Source organism: Mustela putorius, unplaced genomic scaffold (genome assembly GCF_011764305.1).
Source record: "Mustela putorius furo isolate JIRA1106 unplaced genomic scaffold, ASM1176430v1.1 tig00004033_pilon_pilon_pilon, whole genome shotgun sequence".
Taxonomy (NCBI): domain Eukaryota; kingdom Metazoa; phylum Chordata; class Mammalia; order Carnivora; family Mustelidae; genus Mustela; species Mustela putorius.
The window spans coordinates 5,902,055-5,921,506 of NW_025422169.1; positions in this window are offsets into that span (position 1 = coordinate 5,902,055).

Below are 19,452 nucleotides of genomic sequence, written 5' to 3' on the forward strand. Positions count from 1 at the left end.
CAGGGAGGACTTCACACTCAGCGGCAGCCCACACTCCTGCACCACCTGCTCCTTCTGACCAACCTCTTCAGCTGCTGATGTCCTCCATACAGTGGGGGAAGGCGACCAGACTGGAAACAGCCGGCCAGCCCCGACACGGTGCCTCAGCGGCAAGCCAGTGACCTGAGTGTGGGTATGTCTCCTCATCTGGCTTCCTAACACAGGAGACCAGCCCAGAATTACCCCCACCTCTCTCTCTTTAGGAGCTAACACTTTTTTTTTTTTTTCTTCCTGAGCAGTTGACAATAATGATTGGATTTTGGGAAAAAAATAATAAAAAATAAAAAATGAAACAGAAACCCAAACTGATGATGCGGAGTATTGACCAGAAGGTTCTCGTCAATGTCTTGTGTCTCATGGCCTGTGACACGGGACGTAGGCAGTGCACCTTCCTGTGAAGATCTGGGACAATAAAACAGGTGGTCTCTTCCGGCTTCTCCTCGGCATCCCCTCGGCATCCAGGCTAGAACGACTTTGAGATCCACACAGTGCTCATCATTTCCCAGGGATCTGTCTGAAATATTTTCACAACTGTGGCTTTTTGCATCCCTTTTCCCTGGAGCTTCCACTGAAGGAGCCACGTCACACTTGTGATTTTTCCATAATTAAAGGAGAATCTGTGGCCTGTTTACCAGCGACGCTCCTTCTTGGGGGCCTCCTGTGCCAATGGCTGCATTATGACCATCATTCCACAAACCACCTATTACTTACGAAATGTCTTAGGCTCATGAAGTGGTGTCTACTCTCTTTTTCTTTCTTTGCCTTTTCAAAAAGGAGCCCCACCCGTCCCAAGCAATTCCAGAATCCAACCAGGCACACTCCATTGGGTATCAAAGTGGAGAAGAGTCATCCTGCTGAGCTGGTTCAGAGGCATCCTCCCAAGAAACAATGAATCCACACCAAAGAAAAGCTCTGTTAGGGTCAAGTTCAAGTCATCCAAGTCCAAACTGGGAACACTAGAAGATCAATTGTGGGGCAAAAACCCATGTGTAGTGTGGAGAGAATTCTATGAAGGGCTCAGGCTAGAAAGGCTGGAAGTCTCCAAGTTCCTCCCCCTTGAGATCTGGAGGCAGGTGGGGTGACATTTCCTCCAAAACAAAGACAAATATTTACATAAAAATTAATCTTTCAGAGTTTGATACTTCACTTCCCTAAGGGTGAAAAGAAAGATCTTCTTCAGATATCAGAGAATACATTGCACTCATCTAAAAGAGAACTAAGCTCCTGTCTGTTCTGAGTTAATCATTCAGCCAAGTAAATCAAGTTTCCTAGCTTTACACTAATTCTGAATGTTGGGCCTCATGTAAGTCATGAGAGAAGAATTTTAGTCTCCCATTTATACCCCAAAAAGATGCAGAAATATGCATTGGAACCAAACTGGAAATATAATTTACACCTAATCTGCTATTTTAATCACTGAAAAATCACTTTTGTTCCTGCCCAAGGAATCTGAAAACTTGTGGAAGGATTTTCATTTTTAAGGGAGAGGACTCTACCAGCTAGAAGCTAGAAGGTGAACTAGCTAAGCTCGGAAGACTGTGTCTCTAAGGGTCCATGCTGCACCTCTGGGATTCTGTATGTATATTCTAGAATGTGCCCCTGTAAGCCTTCAGTCACCATGCAATCAAGGAGAACGTGGGAGAAACCACGGGTTCACTAGACTCCTTGTCACACGTCGTACGTGAGGGGCAAAGGGAAAGGGACAGTGCCATCAATGTATTCCCACAGACGTTGATGGCATTCAAAGTGTCAAATATATATCAAGATTTTTCTTTCCAATCTCAGGATATGATACAATCAGTAAAAGGGATTTTAAAGATTAGTCCAACCAACTAATTTCACAGATGAGAAAACAGGACCTGAGAGAAATTATAAAGTTTAGATAGCTATGGGTGGCCAAACCAGACCCAGAATTCAGCCCCTGGAAGGCCCTGCCCATCGCTTCTCTGCCTGTGTGTAGAACGGAAACCCGACGTCCCAGTGACCATGTCTGTACCGTCTTCCCTGTGGTACAGCAGCTTGAATTTAACCGATTGCCCATGTCCTGTTTTCTAAAAACTCCTAGAAACACACACATGTGCGCATAAACACATCTTGATCGTCTCCACACTTTATCCAGGAAATTCTCTCTGGTTAGCCCTGGGCGGGGCCAGATGCCTCTCAGGCCTTCTCCCCACCCAGGAAGAGCCCTCCCTCTGGGGTGGGACCGGGACTTGGAGATGGATGGGTCTCCTCTCCGGGGAACCCCTTCCGCCCCACAGCCGCCGAGCCTCCACCTGCAGCAGGCTGCAAGCTTCCCCATCACAGGCAGACCGCAGGGTCACGTGCGCCACCGTGATTTCCCTCAGGAGCCAGGACCGAACATGCCCTCCGATAGCGTTTGGGCTACATTTTCTGTATTGTGCCCAGTGCTTCACAAACGTGACCTCATGCAGTCCTCACGCCTGTTTAAGTGGGCATCCCCGTTGTGCTTTACTAGGCGGAGAGAGGGGAAGCGACTTGCTTTGAAGAACACGGCTAGCAAATGACTGACCCTGGGTCTCACAGAGAGGACGCGGGAAGGAATCAGAGAAGCTTATCTAAGCTACACCTGCACTGTGCTGGAATCCAACAAGACCCATGGATGCTCCTCTGTGGGCGTAACAAGGCAGCAAATGAGACAAGATCCTCCCTGAAGACCAGGTGCTTGAGCTCACGTATGAATCCCTGGATCCAGAGAGAGTGCACACGTGCCCACCTCACAAAATTGTTCTAAAGACTCGGAGCAGGGATGTAGAGCCAAAAGATCTCTCAGGTGCCTAAGCCTAAACGATTACATAACCAAGTCTCATCTTCAAAGCTCTCCTTGCTGGGAAAGATAACTGACCCCCGGCGTGCAGAAAACCTCGTCACTTGCGCAAATCCCCTTAGTGAACTATGCATGTCCCTCCGCCCACTTGAGAGAGGGATGGAATGGCACATTCCTTGCCCAAAGGGCGCTGCTTGCACATACCCGCAGCAGCAGGAATTTGGAGAAGGGGATCGTGGAGCCGGAAGTATCTCGCTGGCAGGACTTGCTCACCGCAGCGACCCAGCCGGGACTGAGAAAACACACTCACACAGACCTTACATGCCATTTCAAAGCCAAACAGGGGCAGAATAAGGCCCGATTTGTGTTTATGATAATGACATTTAAAAGTCTAAAAATTATGGGGCTTCTTGCACAGATGGGCTTATTATAAAATAATTGCATCCAACTTCATGTAAACATAAAAGAAAGTCGCTGTGTTGTGGGTGGTCAAAAGAAAAACTTTCCTTAAAAGAATGGGGAAAATGAGACTCCATTTCAGACAACAAGAGCTTCAAAGGCTTTCAGGAAATTCATGGAATTTTAAAACCAGAATCTCACTCAAAGAATTCTCTAAAATTCCCTAAACTTAAAAGCATTGTTTTTCTTCAGACATCTAGTTGAGATTACACACCAAACCCTACAACAAAACCTCCCACCCAGAAACAAGAGCAGACCGTTTGCACTACAGATGGTGTGTGCTTGCTCCACTCAAGATACAATTAGTGACCTTCTCCCCACGGTCAGGATGCCAGCGTTCCATGGCAACCGCAAAAGAAAGGTCACAATAATATTTTCCAAGGCAATTTTTGGCCCTGAAGGGGGATTTGCTATTATGTTTAGAGGCTGTGTTACCTGAGAAGCCATGGGCCATGATCAGATTTCTTCTTGAGCATGTTTTCTTTCTCTTTCTAGTTACAAACGGCTTGCAGCTGAGGAGTTTGGAGGTCCCCCTAAGACGCATTGACTGTCATGTATGTCTCAACCTGCCCAGAGTGAAGGTGTGCTTGGAAGGGGAGTCTCTCAGTCTGAGGGGCTTGAGTTCCATTAATCCCAGAGGCAGTACGTGGACAGCTTTTTAAAGCTTCATTTCTGTAATCAGCAAAAGCTGTTTGGTACCCTGGTCCACCTGCCTCGGCCGACGAGCTAGCCCATGTCTGCTCGGTAAGTGGGAAGTAGCCACACTCCCCTCCGGGAACTGCTGTGAGGGTTACCGATCGGAGCAGCAGTTCAGAAATGCCTGCCCCAATGCATGAACCGGAATGAGCCGTCAACAAGCTCAGCCATTCCTGTTACTGGTACGAGCTTATCGTCGCTATCTCGGGAGTTTGCGCATGTTCCATTTTTAGGAAGTGTGAGCAGATAGTAGCACTTTAAAACATAAAATGTGAATGTGTTATTTTAACAATTTCCCTTGGCTCATAGAGCTTAAAATAGATATTATTTCATGGGTTTTAAAGTTGAATGGAATATATATTACCAAGTTTTTATGTATCAAAGGAAAGCTCAATGGTATTATGCCTTTGGTATGTAAATACCTAATATATTTATATATTCACACATACTAATATATACATACATTTAGTCATTTCAGAGATCTTGGCAGATACATTGATGTTGGATTCTTCAGCATTATTGGTTCTGAAAAACAAATATATGACATCAACAAAACCACAGCCAGGAAAGATATCATCTTAGCAAATTTGGGGCTTATAGTAAACTGTCTTTTGGCAGCTAAAGTCATGTCACTCACAGTGGTTGAACTCAAGAGTCTGTGAATTCGACAACTATTCCAATCCCCTTTACATCAAGGATTCCCCTTAAATCAATATCTCATTTTCTCTATGAAATGTACTCAGAAAAAAACAGGACATGGAATCAGTTTCTCTGCCTAAAGGTACCGCACATCATATACTCAGTTATGGAGAATCTGAGGACAGTCAGAGCAGAAACTCGAGCTTCTAGGATTTGTCTGGAAGCTGAGGGAAGAGAAGTCCGTTTCCATTTGACGACTAAGTAAGAATTTTCATAAAACATTTTCTTAAAAAAAAAAAGTCCACAATATTAACTATACATCAATGATCAACTTGGGAGGGGGAGGGGCAGAGGGAGAAGGAGAGAGAATCTCCAGCAGGCTCCTCACTGAGCACGGAGCCCATGGCGGGGCTTGATCGCAGGACCCTGAGATCATGAGGTGAGCTGAAATCAAGAGTTGAGCCACCCAGACATCCCTTAAATTTTTTGAAAAGATAAAATGTTTGAGTAATTATTTAAAAAATCCATCATCTATTTCTATTATATCCTATTTAGCATGAATTCTCAGGAACACGTTATTAGAAATCTGTGCATTCGTGAATATATGCACACTCATACCATTTAGACCCTTACCGAACAGTCCTCGCATACACAATGAGAATTATTTACTCCCTACAAAGGGCCAGAGTCGCAACACCCTAAGGATTTGGGCAACTTAATTCTTTTGTCTTCGATCCCTGTTCAACTGCATACAAGAGAGAAATAGATGTTAACAAAAGCCCAAGGAAAACCGTATTTTCTGAGTGATCTGACATATCAAAAGAAATACTGACTTCTAAAAAATACATGTTTTTTAAAAAATTATTTATAATTCTCAAACATAAAACACTTTTTTTAGTAGACATAGGATTATTTACAATTCTCAAACATAAAACAACTACTCAACATGTACCTATGCATTCAGCCTCTTACTGGAGCCGAGCACTACCTTTTCACGAGGTTCTCCTTGTCAGCTAGCCAACACTCGTTTGTGTTATCATTCAAGGCCCTAGCCCCTATGTCTGACGTCACGTGACAGTGTTGCTATGGGAACGCTGGCTTTGTGTGTCCCTGAGGGAACGAAGGGTGATTTCCGTGTGAGGATTCCAGAGCAGGCCTGGTCCTCTGTTGGTAAATGGTTGTGGTCACCAGCATATTAAATATTACTGGCAATGTTCCCCCCATCCTTTACAAATGCTCTTTCCAGCCAACCCTTCTTTCAATACGTGGTTGGTGGTATCATATCACAATCCAAAAACAAGGTTGTGCAGGGTTGGGAAAGCTCACCAGTCAAAAGCGGGTAGCAGGATTTTGAATCCTGGCTTTTGTCTTTGGAATCCCAAGTCACAGGTGTTCTATGAGATTTCAAATTCTACTCCTAACTTTTTATTTTTTTAATCTTGGTACCCACATGACTAATTTTAAAGTACATGAAGAGCCAGTCCGTCAGATAGTCCTTCAGCTCTCCCAACTCCTGCCCACAACCATTTGGTTAAATCCAAGTACTTGATGTGTGTGTGTAGACATCCTTAGTGAAAAACCCAGAAAAATTAAAAATCTCTAAAAAAAAAACTTGTAGTGATTGAAGTTATATTATTACATCAAATAAGTTCTCCCAAGTAACTGTATAATTGCATACAGAGATAATGTATCTATTCACCACATTCTTTTTCTGTGTTCATTCTTTTCTTTCTTTATTTTTTTAAAGATCTATTTATTTATTTTAGAGAGAGAGAGGGAGGGAGAAAGGGGCAGAGAGAGAAAGTATCTCAAGCAGACTCCCCACTGAGTATGGAGCCTGAGGTGGGGACCGATTCCACGACCCTTAGCTCATGACCTGAGCCAAAATCAAGAGTTGGGCACTCAACAGACTGAGCCACCCAGATGCCCCTACTTGTTCATCCTTAAACTATTCTACCTTGTTGTCCTTACAACATTCATGCCATAAAGTATATGAATCATGAAGTGTATAGTAGTCTCCCTTATCCACAGAGGATAGGTTTTAATGCCCCCAGTGGAGGCCTGGAATCGAGTACCAAACCCTACATAGACTGTGGTTTTCCTTATGCATATACACCTATGATACATTTTAACTTCTGCATTAGACATTGGAAGAGATGAACAACAACAATAATAGAACCGTTCTAACCATATCTTGGAATAAAAGTTACATGAATGTGGGCTGCCTTGAAATATCTTCTTGAGTGGTCTTCACCCATCTCCTGATGATGGGAGGTGACAGAAGGCCCACGTGAGGAGGTGAAGTGAGGTGCGCACTGAAGGCGCCGTGACGTACGTAGCCTGACACTTCCACTGAGCTGACCATCCGTCAGAAGGAAGATCATGGGCTTCTGCAGCGAGGTTGACCACCTTGGTAACCGACACCTTGGAAAGCAAGACTGAGGAGAAGAGAGACTACTGTAGAGTCCACCACTTTTGTTTAACAGGTGCGTGTGCTCATATACCGATTATCAGATCAAATTTTAGAACATCATCGACACCCAGAACCTTTGAATCATAGACTTTCAGAAGGTAACCGCTATTCTGACAGCTATCCTTATGAATTTATGTTACTGGTTTGTAGCTTATGTAAATGGAACGTACAGTATCACCCAGTATGTACTGCTATGGGTCTAACTGCAACAAGTCATTCAGGGGTGCATACATGCTTTGTTCTGCCTGAATTCCACTGCATGAATATATCCCAAATCATTTAGCATTACATTGGAAACGTGTGAGCTGCTTCTAGTTTGGGGCTATTGTGACAAAGCCACAATAAACTTTCTCGTAAGTACCTTTTTTGTGGATATCTGCACTCTTTCCTCTTGGCTAACACTGTTAAATTCACTTATTCTAATAGCTTATCTGTATGTTCTAAAGAATCTTCTATCTACATAATCATGCTGTCTCTGAAAAATGATAGTATTATTTCTTTATTTCCTGTTTCTTTTGCTTGACTATTGCCCTGAATGGGGGTCCTGGCCTATCACTGAATGGAAATTGTTAACAGTGGGCTCCCATTCTACAACAGAAATCTTCCAAGATTTGTTTATCAAGTATATTTTCTGTAGGCTGTTTTTTGTGGTTACCCTTTATTGTACAAAGGAAATCTCCCCTCTCCATTCATATTTGCTACAAGTTTTATCATGAATGGATGCTGGAAATAACCAGGGCTTCCTTAGCATTCTACTGATAATCTCATGTGATTTTCCTTCTTTAATATGCTAATATGGTTCAAATTGTCAGTGTTAAACCAAACCTGCCTTCATAGAATAAGCCCAACATGGTTGTGATGCACAATTTTTTTTGTACACCATTGGTTTGACTGTTAATATTCTGCCTATAATGTGCTCTGTTGATGAAGATGGTTTGCTTGCACTTTTCCTGTCCTATAAAGGACCTGTGAGCCGTGGTAGTGAAGTGATGCTGGCCACACAGAAAGTCAGCAGGTGTGTCTCATATTATCTTGTCTGGTTCAGTTTGTGTAAGATTATTATGAGTCCTTCCTTATGTATTTTTAGTGATTTAATGTTGTTAGTCCTCTGGGAGCTGAGTTTTCTTACTGGGCACCTTTCAACTTCTAGATTCCATTCCATTCGTAGAAATAAGATGATGAAGATTACGTATTTCTTCTTATTTTCATTCCTTTGTTCATGTCATCTTAAGTCTCAAGTTTATTTGCACAACGCTGTTCAAGATACCCTCTGTTTCCCACTGCCCAGCACCTGTGACTAGGTTACCTTCCCTGACAGAAGGAACTTTCCAGATATAAATTAAGGATCTTGAGATGGAGAAATCATCCTGGATTCTCTGAGTAGCCCAGGGCAATCAGAGGCATCCTTTAAGTGGGAGGGGGTGGCTGGAGGTTTTGTGTCAGAGGGGAGCAGAGGCCAGAAAGCCATGAGCCTGAAAGCAGGACACAGCCCCAGACAGTGTGGGCACCTCTGAGAGCTGGAGAAGATGAGGACACTGCTGCTCCTGAGAGCCCCAGAAGGAACACAGGCCTGCCTTCACCCTGATCCTACCCCCACAGTACCCATCTTCATCCGCTGACTTCCTGGGCTAGAAGATCATACGTTTGTGTTGTTTTCCAGCAACAGGAAAGTGAGGCAAACTGCCATTATTTGTGATGTGGTGAGAATCTGAAGCTATGCCCCATCTTTCCTTCCTTGAAGTTGTACATTTGTGCTTTTTTCCATTTTTTTTTTTTTCTTGATCAGCTTTGCTAAGTTCGGTCTATTTTATCAGTTGATGCAAAGAACCATGTTTTAGATTTATTGATTTTCTCTCGTCTACTTTATATATCTTTAATAACTACTTTCATTTCTATCATTCCCTCACTTATAATCTGTCTGTGTTGACTTGAATTTACTTCTCCTGTCTTCTTTTTTTTTTTTTTTTAAAGATTTTATTTATTTATTTGAGACAGAGAGAGAGAGATCAAGTAGGGGAGGGGCAGAGGGAGAGAGACAAGCAGACATCCCTGCTGAGCAAGGACCCGACGCGGGCTGGGAGGAAGACCTGAGCCAAAGACAGGTGCCTCATGGATAGAGCCACCCAGGTGTCCCCGTTTTCCTTTTTTCTAAAATAGGTTATTTACGTCTTTGATTTTCAGCCCAGTTATACATGCGAAGAAACATACAAGTACTGAAAGACAGGCGTGAGAATGTGTATAGTCGTCGTGTGGCAATCGCTCCAACGGGAAGCAACTTAAATGCCCACGGGTCACCTTACACATTAAACTAAGCAGCCTGGAGGCGCCCGGGTGGCTCAGTCGGTTAAGTGTTTGACTCTTTATCACAGGGTCATGAGATGGAGTCCCACACTGGGCTCTGCGCTGGGCGTGGAGTCTGCCTCCCTCCCCCACCCCCCACCTTGCTCACACACACACACACACACACACACTCTCAAAAAACAAAACTTAAATGAAAAAAATAAACTAAGCAGATTGTCTTTCACCCTGAAAGATGGAGAGGTGGGGTAGGCAGGCTGCTGACTGGTTTCCAGCACATGAATGACATCATCAGCAGGTGCTGCTTGAAGATCCTCTCTGGCACAGTTTTGAGATGCATCGGAGAGGACCAGATCAGGTGAAACTGAGCCACATGGAAGACTGTTTGATAACCGAGGAGACTGATACGCTGGTAGAGGGAGTGACAAGGATGGACAGGTGCACGCGGTAATATTAACATTAATATTAATGAGATGAACTCTGTGGCTCCTGGTTGACTAGGAGGGAAGTGATGACCACAGTCGGGGTGTTTCTGAGATTGGGACATCTGTCCTACCCATCTTCCTTCAATTTCTTCCACTTCTCCACATCACCACATACCCTTGACAGCTCCTGAACCTTCTCCCTGGGTGACAAGTGAATAACCAGGGCCAAGGACTTGCTTCTGCTTCCCCGCTACATCCTCTGTCTCATCGGTGTTCTCTTCTCAAGCTTCGTTCCAGGTGTTTTAGGGACAATTCCAGGCCCTTCTTGTTTCTCTGTCCACACTCTCTTTGTAAAGGCATCCGTCTTCATGAGTTTAGGTGCCAGGCATGTGCTAGTGTCTCAGAAGTACGTATGTCTAACCCGCTCTGTTCCCTCAACTGCAGACTCTCCCCCGCCCTCCCCCCACCACCCACACACACACCACCTCCAACCGAATGTCCTAAAATCCCTGCATGCCCTATGCAGACAGAGGAAACCAGCTTTCCAGTCCCATAGCTACCTCATCCCTTTCCTTTCCCAGCTTCTTTAGCTCAGAAACTTGGATTATTATCTACCCAGTTACTTAAATCAAACCTGGGCTCATTTTCTCTCTCATTTTAGTCCTTTACGGGTTCATATTACACCAAAAAGGAATAAAAAGCACTCTTTGCCAAGGTCTGCACAACCTTGTTAGGGTCTGAGCATACGCATTCACCTGTCAGCACCCACGCCGTGCGCTCTCCATGTCTCAGTGAGCTCCAGACAGGGAGGACAGGGACACCGAGGGCCCTTCTCTGCTCCCAGGGGAACCACAACCTCTCCCGGCAGGGCTTTGTCGTGTGCACTCCGTCTGCTGTGGGAGCTCCTCCCCTGCTCCTCACCCACATGAACCCCCCTGCCCTTCTCTCCAGGAATGCCTTCTCCTCTGCCCTCTCTCCTTCACCCCTGCACCAAGGCTGCGCTCCTCCCCACTCTCTCTACAGGTTGGAATGACACATTTTCTCTTTCCTGCTGTATCGTTGCCAGCATCCCCGCTGGGCTGAGAGCTCTCTGTGGACCGGGACCACACCTTTGTCTTCACCCAGAGTAAGACGGGGTTGATGGATTTGGGGTCAGGAAAATGTTCAGAATGGTCTTGCATAAGCGGAGAGGCAATTTCAAGGGTGGTTATTTCTGGGTTACGGATGGAGAAGTTTTTGTATTCCTCATTGCGCTTTACTACATAAGCCAAGTTTAACTGTATTTATCATTCATTACTTTTGTAATCAGAAAAACAAACCCAACAAAATAAAAGACACAGAAGACATATTTTATCATGTGGAAACTAGTTTTTGAATGATGGTGCTCAGAGGGTTGTATCCTTGACTAATTGGAAAGCTCCAGGTGCCCAGAATAATGGTCAACACGGCATTTAGCTAGTTTTACTATCTGCTTTTGTAACATGAAGAGACTGCTTCTAGACGCCTGTATGTTGGAGGGAGGTGCCATCACTTCTAGCTTCTTTTAGTCTTGGGTCCAAATCAAAGGTTTTCATTTCTTTCTTTTTTTTTTTTTTTAATTTATTTGTCAGAGAGAGAGCGAGCGAGAGTGGGCACAGGCAGACAGAGTGGAAGGCAGAGTCAGAGGGAGAAGCAGGCTCCCTGCGGAGCAAGGAGCCCGATGCGGGACTCGATCCCAGGACGCTGGGATCATGACCTGAGCCGAAGGCAGCTGCTTAAAAGGTTTTCATTTCTAAGAGCCATTCTTTCTTTCTTACTTTTTTCCCCCTCATGTCTGCTTGATTTTCAGAAAGGGATTTTAAAAAAAAATTTTTTTTTTTTTTAAATCTGTGCCACAAGATTTCAAATTGACTTAAAGGGCATGTGGTTGGATACAGTTGCCTTTCAGCCTGGAGGGTGTAAGGTTTTTTCTTAGGCAGACTCCCCAGTGACTTCCCAAAATAGTGGGGAGTCAGTGTGGCTAAACATGTTTTCAGTCTAAACGGATTATTTATGCGGATTCCAAAGTGAGTCACATCTATACTGTTATTTTATTCTAGAGCAATTGGCAATGTATTAAAGAGCTGTTCTTTTGACAGCTATGTGATCTCTCCGATGAGACGTGTCTCAGGCTTGTAAGAACCCTAGTCACAATAGCTCACATGTATTGGGCACTGACTCAGTGCAAGGATGGGTTCACCTTTGCAAGTGAGTTATCACTCTTCTCATCTCGCAGGTAAGGACATTGAGACCCAAGGGTTAAAGCACTCCTTTGTGGCTCAGGATCTGTATTGGGAACCGGCTGGCTGTCCTTTCTCTTCTCAGGACTCTATGGGTCTCTCTTCCATTTCTCTCCATTTCCCCCGCCCTCCCCATCAGTGGCCCTGAGGCTTTGCCCCTACAGGAGGAAAGAAATAAAAATAAGGCCAAACCAGTGTGGTGACTCATTTGTAAGCCAAGCATAATTTGACTTCAATATTGCACAGCACATAGAGCTAATTTTGAGACAGCTTACTTTTTCCCCTGCGGAATAGCATGATAAAGTCACTTTCTGGAGGAAATACAGCTGCTCCAAAATAGACAAGAAACCACTTTCCCCGTTTGATTGCCCATTGGGAACTGTGCAAGGCTGCACTAAGAACCACCGTCGGACAACTTGCCCTTTTACCACTTCCTCCACCTGGAAATGCCACATGAGTCAGAATCATGAGTGTGGTTTCATCCACAGCCTTCTTTCTCATGGCTTGAAAATGTGCTTTTACTGGAAAACACCCCGATAAATCCCAGAGTTAAATTTACACTATATTTTTATTTAACCTCACAGAACATGATGGTCATCACCCATTCAAAGCAGAGAGAGAACAGCCTTGTCTGGTGGGATGCACCAGTTGGAATCCACAGATTCTCTCCTCTGTTCATGCCCTTCTAACAAGGAACAAGATAGTTCACACTTGACACGGTGGCTTACAAAGGTCTCGGTAGAGCAGTACAGGGGGGCAAAGCCCCAGGACTGTGGGAAACACTGAAGCCTGGGTCACCCAGCTGAATGTTTTAATGATTGTGATACACAGACAATCCACAGCACATGCTCTGACTCCTTGAAAACAGGGTGTGACCCACGTCCAGTGCTAACAGACACAGCACGATGATGTTCGTCCACTATGTTATCCTCCACGCTTTGAGATGTGAATGGGATTCTCAAAACTTCTGAGCTTTGGCGTAAACTATTTCATGACGCAGGCAATTCGCAGTAGGACCTTATATAATGATCTCTTCCATGATGGAAGTGTTCTGGAAGGCAACCACCCCTAGGCAAGGAAATGGACATTTAGACTGACCAGAAAGATTAGCCTCCTCATATACACAAACAAACAGGGAGCTAAAAGCTGTAATAACAGGCTTGGAGGGGCCAGGTTCAAGGGTGGAGGCCAGTCACTTAGCTTCTCCAGGCTTTCATTTACTCACGTGAAAATGAGGATAATGATGCCTGTTCTGACACCATCGTTGTTATGAGACCGGATGAGATGTATTATCTGAAAGCACTTTGAAAATTCTAAATCACAACTGACTGTAAGATACTATTTACCTCCACAGCAGTAACTTTCATTCGTGGAATTTGAAGCAGAAATAGTTTTTCCAAAAGAAATTAACCAAGAACAATTAGTCCCTGAAATCTGCTAATGTTGAGATTATTTGTAGTCTCTCCCTAAGTGGAAATTCCTTGAAATATACTTGTATGGAGTTGCTTTGCATTATGTTCCTAGAAACAGTGTTGGGTTTTCAAATCAACAGGGATACACTCTGGCTACAATGTAGTTATTGTGTTTCCAGGAAAGCTGATACATACTGTTAAAGATTCTTTTATAAACTGTTGTTCCAGTGAGAAAGGCAGGGTTTAGAAATCAGATTGTATCAGACCTACAATTGCAAAGTTGCTTGTGTCAGAGGACCTTCCGGGAACGAGCTGATTTAGTCATTAGTCAATGCACGTTTTTCCAGCCCGAGCATCACCAAGCAAATCACACATTTCATCATCTCTGCCTTTCTCGTGAGGAGTTGCCTTTTCTTTTCTCTCACCACCAGTGCACTCGTTCATGGGGTGCTTTTTAAGTGTTCTGAATATATTGTTCCTTACTGTCATGATGTGTGATGCACGAAGTTAGTCCACGTGTCTATATCACAGGACAGTAACAATTGGGAAGAGCCAATCTCTGGTTTCCAGGGCAAATTTCCTTGCCAGAATAATGCGCCCCTTTATGTCCAGTTAAAATAATAAACTCGCTTGCTGTAGAATTAAAGGCTGTGTTACTTTTATTCTAATTTCTTAAATATGAAATTAAACTCCTGAAAGCACATTTCTAGGTTAGGCTGAATAGTCACAACAGTAATCATGACAATAATAGCAGCTCCCATGTTATTGAGGATTCAGTGCAGCGTTTCAAAATAATTTCAATGTCATGCCGCCATGCTTGAAAACAAGACAGTACCCGAGGCGGTCTCTTCTCACTGGTGCCCTCCAGCCTTACTTTCGTGGGCTACTGAGTGGTAGTCATTAACCAGGGGTCAAAATAGTAATACTAACCTCTCTCATTTTTGAGTGCTTAAGTACATGCCAAACTTGTGAAATGCTTTGTATGCAGTTATCTGAACCCGCACGATTCAAACTGATAGGTACTATCACACTCATTTTACAGGCAAGCAAACCAGGTGACTTCTCCTGAATAGTAGAGCTAGAAATTTGTCAAATCATAATTCAAGGTCTGATTCTTAACCACGGCCTCCTTTGATGAGAGCGGAAGAGTCATGGCGGATAATTTTGTGTGCCCCAACAGAGCAGGACTTTCTATGTCTATGAAACACAGACCACCTTATAAAGTAAGCTACAAATTATAACCCCGATAGGAACTCCACCAGATCTAGGGCCACCTCGGTCTGCCATCATATAATCTGCCTCCACGGAAGATGTTTGAGTGGGTAGAACCGTCCGAGCTACTGAAACTCAGAGAATCTGCATCTTCTTTTATCAGACGGAGAGTGGGGGGAATAGGATCAGCGTCAGACCAGTCTGGGATTGTGGAAACTATTTTCTAGCCCTTTGAGTTTTCATCTGTGTCTTGATTTGGAAGTATTTCTGCATGGACCCAGCGCTCCCAGCTTCCCCTGGCTCCCGGAACCTGGATTGGAGAGACTAAGCTCTTCTCTCTGCCACAGACAGGAAGAGATCGGATGTGGCCCACTGCTCTAAAACCAACACTGGACGGGGCCTGGGCTGGGTCGAATGCCGTGGAGAAGATACATTCGTGTGGTTAATAGGGGTCTGTCTGGCAACTAATTTATCCTCAAAGGCTCACTGGGAAGCCTCACGGCTTAAGGTTGATCACGATAGTGATTAATTTGAGACATTTCAATGCCCACATGAGCAATTGCTGTCGACACGTTAAAAATGTTCCAAACTAATTCGTCACGGCCATTCTCCTGGAAATACGTGCGGGTCATAATCTCTGCGCCCTGATGTATCATAGTGCAGAGTTCCTTACACATAACATCTCCTCTAGTGCCTGCAGTGCCTAAAAATGTAGGTACTCATATTACCCCCAGTCCACTGATGTAGAAGTTAAAGCTTAGGTACATCAACTCCCTAAGGGTGAAAAAAGGTTCTGAACAAGGTGGTCGAATTCAGAACTCTTGTCTTTACATTCTACAATGCAGACTTGGGGCTGGGGTTGCTCATTCATGGGCACATTGTGGGGTGTACCAACCCTTAATTATCTTTCAAGATAAAAGTTTGAGAGGTGGCTCTCCATTCGAGTTAGAGTCTTGGATCGGTCCCTAAGTTCCATGAGGGAACATCAGGGTGTCTTCTGTTTTTATGTTTATACAACACTGCTGACACTGTAACGTTAGAGTACGCTTTCAAATGATTTCAGAAGTCTAATATCGAGAAGTAATATTTGTGGAGGATGGCCCCAGAGATACACAGTTCATACATTCTTCCTGTCTAGAATTAAAAAAAAAAAAAGATTTTATTTATTTATTTGTTAGAGAGAGAGAGAGAGAGAGAGAGCGTGAGCACAAGCAGGGGAGCGACAGGCGGAGGAAAAAGCAGGCTCCCTGTTGAGCAGAGAGCCCGATGCAGGACCTGATCCCAGGACCCAGGGATCATGACCTGAGCGGAAGGCAGACGCTTCACTGACTGAGCCACCCAGGCCTCCTTCTTGTCTAGACCTATTCACTCTACACAGACCACCCCAACTTTGGACTGCGAACTTGGCTCTATCCATTTGGCCTGACAAACCCGGGTGCCTGGCTGTTGTCGACATGATGCTCTCCTGTCCGTCGAGCGATGCTCTGAGACATCTCATGCCTGTGTTGATTGCTGGGATGCGGCGCAGGAGGGTCTTCACTTCATCAGTCAGGATTTCCCCTATAAACTCGGGGCATTTACACATGGACTTCTGAGTGCCCAGGGTAAAGGCAAGAACAACAAAAATGTTTCTTTGAAAACTTAACATTACTTTTGGATTATTTGGCGGTGATGTGAATTATCTAAATGCTTCATGTCCCCCCCATGTCCTCTGGCCACTGGGCAGGAGCTTCTCTTCAGTCGTGACCCCGAATGCGCGGCGCTCCTTTCCGGGTGCGCACTGCCCTTTCATCCTTTCTTCCGGTTTTACCTTGATTTTCCATTTTTCTTGGTTTTCTACCAATAAATTGACTTCAGAGTTTCCGGACGGCCTCACAAATTTACCTCTGGTATTTCAAGCTGCCTCTGTCATGATCACAGACAATGGAATCCTAATCAACCACCAACCGTGATTCACTGCAATGCTCTGGTCACGGATCCTCTCAGTGCCGGGCTGGCCACATCCTTGTCTGGCTTGAGGCAAATGAAAGTGTGCGGTCGGGAGGGGATAAGGAATCAAGCTGCCCTTCTCCAGATTTTGCCACCCCAACACATAGAGGGTACCAGAGTGTGGGCGGCGGGAGACAAATCTGGAGACGGACCCTCCAGGAGACAGGGTCACCCTGTGTGACTCTCCTGGCCCCGTGCCCAGGAAGCTGCCCTGCTCCAGCCCCTCCCAATCCTCCCAGGCTATTTCTCATTCTTGCTCCTCTTGTCCAACCTGCCCTGGAATTCAAGGCAAAATATTTCAGACCAACAGTCGTCTAGTCAGGCAGTCCAGCTGCTGCCCTCCCGTGACCAGTGGAGGGAGACCTACTGATTTCTAGCTGTCCAAGGCCGGGGAAATCAAATCCCTTCCACCTTCTCACACTTGGCCTTTCGGTCCAAATTACCAGAATTTGAGATGAGAGGTGTCCCTAGCATTTCTGCACACACTTTCAGCCTCCTGAGATTGTAACTCAAAAAGCTGGCCACGCGCTCGCTATCTCCTCCCCTATCTTGGTTCAATTTCCTCATGCTGAATGAGTTTTACCCTTTCCAGATGGAAGGTTATGGGTTTTCTGATGAAGAAGAGGAAAGTGAAATAGGAGGTGAACAGCTTCCCTTTCCGTCATCTGCCCCCTGTCAGTCATCTGTTAATTCCACACCTGACGCCTGGAGCATAACTTCCATCTTTTTTCCTGCCCCAAACCCCACTTATAAAGCTGTGTCTGTGTTTCTTAAGAACACAGGCAGCCCCAAGCCCACTGTGAGCGTCAGCACTCCATCACCACGTGCGGAGAACTCCATCATTGCTCTGACCGTGACTCTTGGTCTTGAGCTGGCTTCTCACCTCCGGGTCATGGCCAGGGACGTCTATCAGAGTTTGCTGGGAAGCCACCCGAGTCCTTGTGGATTACCCCATCAAAATATCCCGGGATCACTTTGCTCAACCCTCTTTCAGCTCAGCTCGTGCCCCCACACACAGACCTGGGAGGCTGGGCAGCTCAGACGTGGGAGCGGGAGCTGTGGATTGAATGTGTCTCCTCGGAATTCTTATGTTGAAACCTAACCTCTAGTGCAACGGGAGCTCATCAGGTCATGACGGTGGTGTCCTTGGGGTGGGATTAGTGCCCTTGTGAAAGGAACCCCAGAGACTTCCTCGCCCCTCCCACCATGTGAGGACACAGTGAGAAGACATCTTTCTAGAGCCAGGAATTTGGGTCCCACCAGACACCTCATTTCCTGGCACCTTGCTCCTGAATTTCCAGCCTCTGGTCTCAGCTCACGCTTCTGCCACCCACCGGCCACGTGACACTCGGAAGTCACTTCACTCTTCCATGTCTGATGTTTTGTCTTTAATTTGGGGCTAATGAGAACACCTACGTCATAGACTTATTTACAGTGAGAATCAAGTAAGCAACTAAGCAAAGTTCTTGAGGAGTGCCTGGTACAGGATATGCACTAGGTCAAGGCTAGCTGCCACCATCATCTCCGGAGGGCACATACCCTCCGCCACCACGCCACACCAGTCCTTCCTGCGTCACCCCTGAACGTGTCCTGGAGGTGCCTGGGCTTCTGACGGCTTCCTTACGCCTCCACTGAGGATCCCAGTCTGTCACCCTGAGCTCTGCGGTGATGACACTTCCACCTTCACAGAACAGGACTGTCGACCTTTGAACCCATGAGTCTTCCATCATATCCACACGTCAGGAGGGAAGCGGGGTCCACCTGGAGTCTCACAGGGATGTGCAGGAGGATGGAGAGCATGCAGGTGCGGCGGGCTTGGGGACCTCTCCCCAGGCCATCTCCCTTTCTGCCACCTGCAGCGGCTGCTCCGATAAAGATGGCAGCGCGGAGCCCAGGAGGTTCCGTCACGGCAGCAGGCGACCCTGGGGCCGCCGGCAGTCAGCGAGGAGCCAGTGAAAAGGCAGACGCCCCCCTTCACCCTTTCTCTCCGGGCTGCCGGTCCTAGTGGATGCATTTCCACCCACTTCTTTTCGTGACGGTTTTTGCTGTCAGGACTTTGCAAAGCCCCCTTTGTCCAACACTTCACACGTAACACCTGGTCCTCAATCTGTTTAAAAATACATGCTTTCCCCTTTCTAATGAGTTTAGGATAAATTGGGTCAGCCCAGGAATTTGGGTGTCCCAAAGAAGCAGCTCCGAGAGCTCACACAGGAGGCAATGCCTTCAGCTTCCATGCAAAGACTCAGAACAAGATAAAGAGAAGGACCCTTAACCTCTGACGTGCAGCCCTTCTCCCAAATCCAAGGCAACGCCAGAACTGCCTGGGACAGCCCACTGTTGCCATGGAGACGGACCCCTGGGCACCTCAGCTGCTGCATCCTTTCTGGGCCATGGAGTTTCCAACTGACAGTGTCAGGTTGGCCCCTGTCTTGGTCCCAGATAGCAGGGTTTGGTTTTGCTTTGCTTTTTTGGCCTTCTTTTCCATTTTTTTTTCCTTTCTTTTTCCTCCATTTTTGGAAACTACAGGGACCTTAGTTTAAATATATACCTAATGAGAAGTGCACACAACACAGGCCCCCACCCGCACAAATACACGGCGGGGAGACAGTATGACCCCTAGCAGATATAAAGCCGTGCACAACACACTCACAGATTTAACGGTTCAAGGCGCAGTTTCCAACCTGCCCCCATGGCTGCTTGCTGGAGCCTCTTCCTCATAGGTGGGTAGGACTTGGAGGCTGCCGAGGCTGTGAGGGTTCCTAGA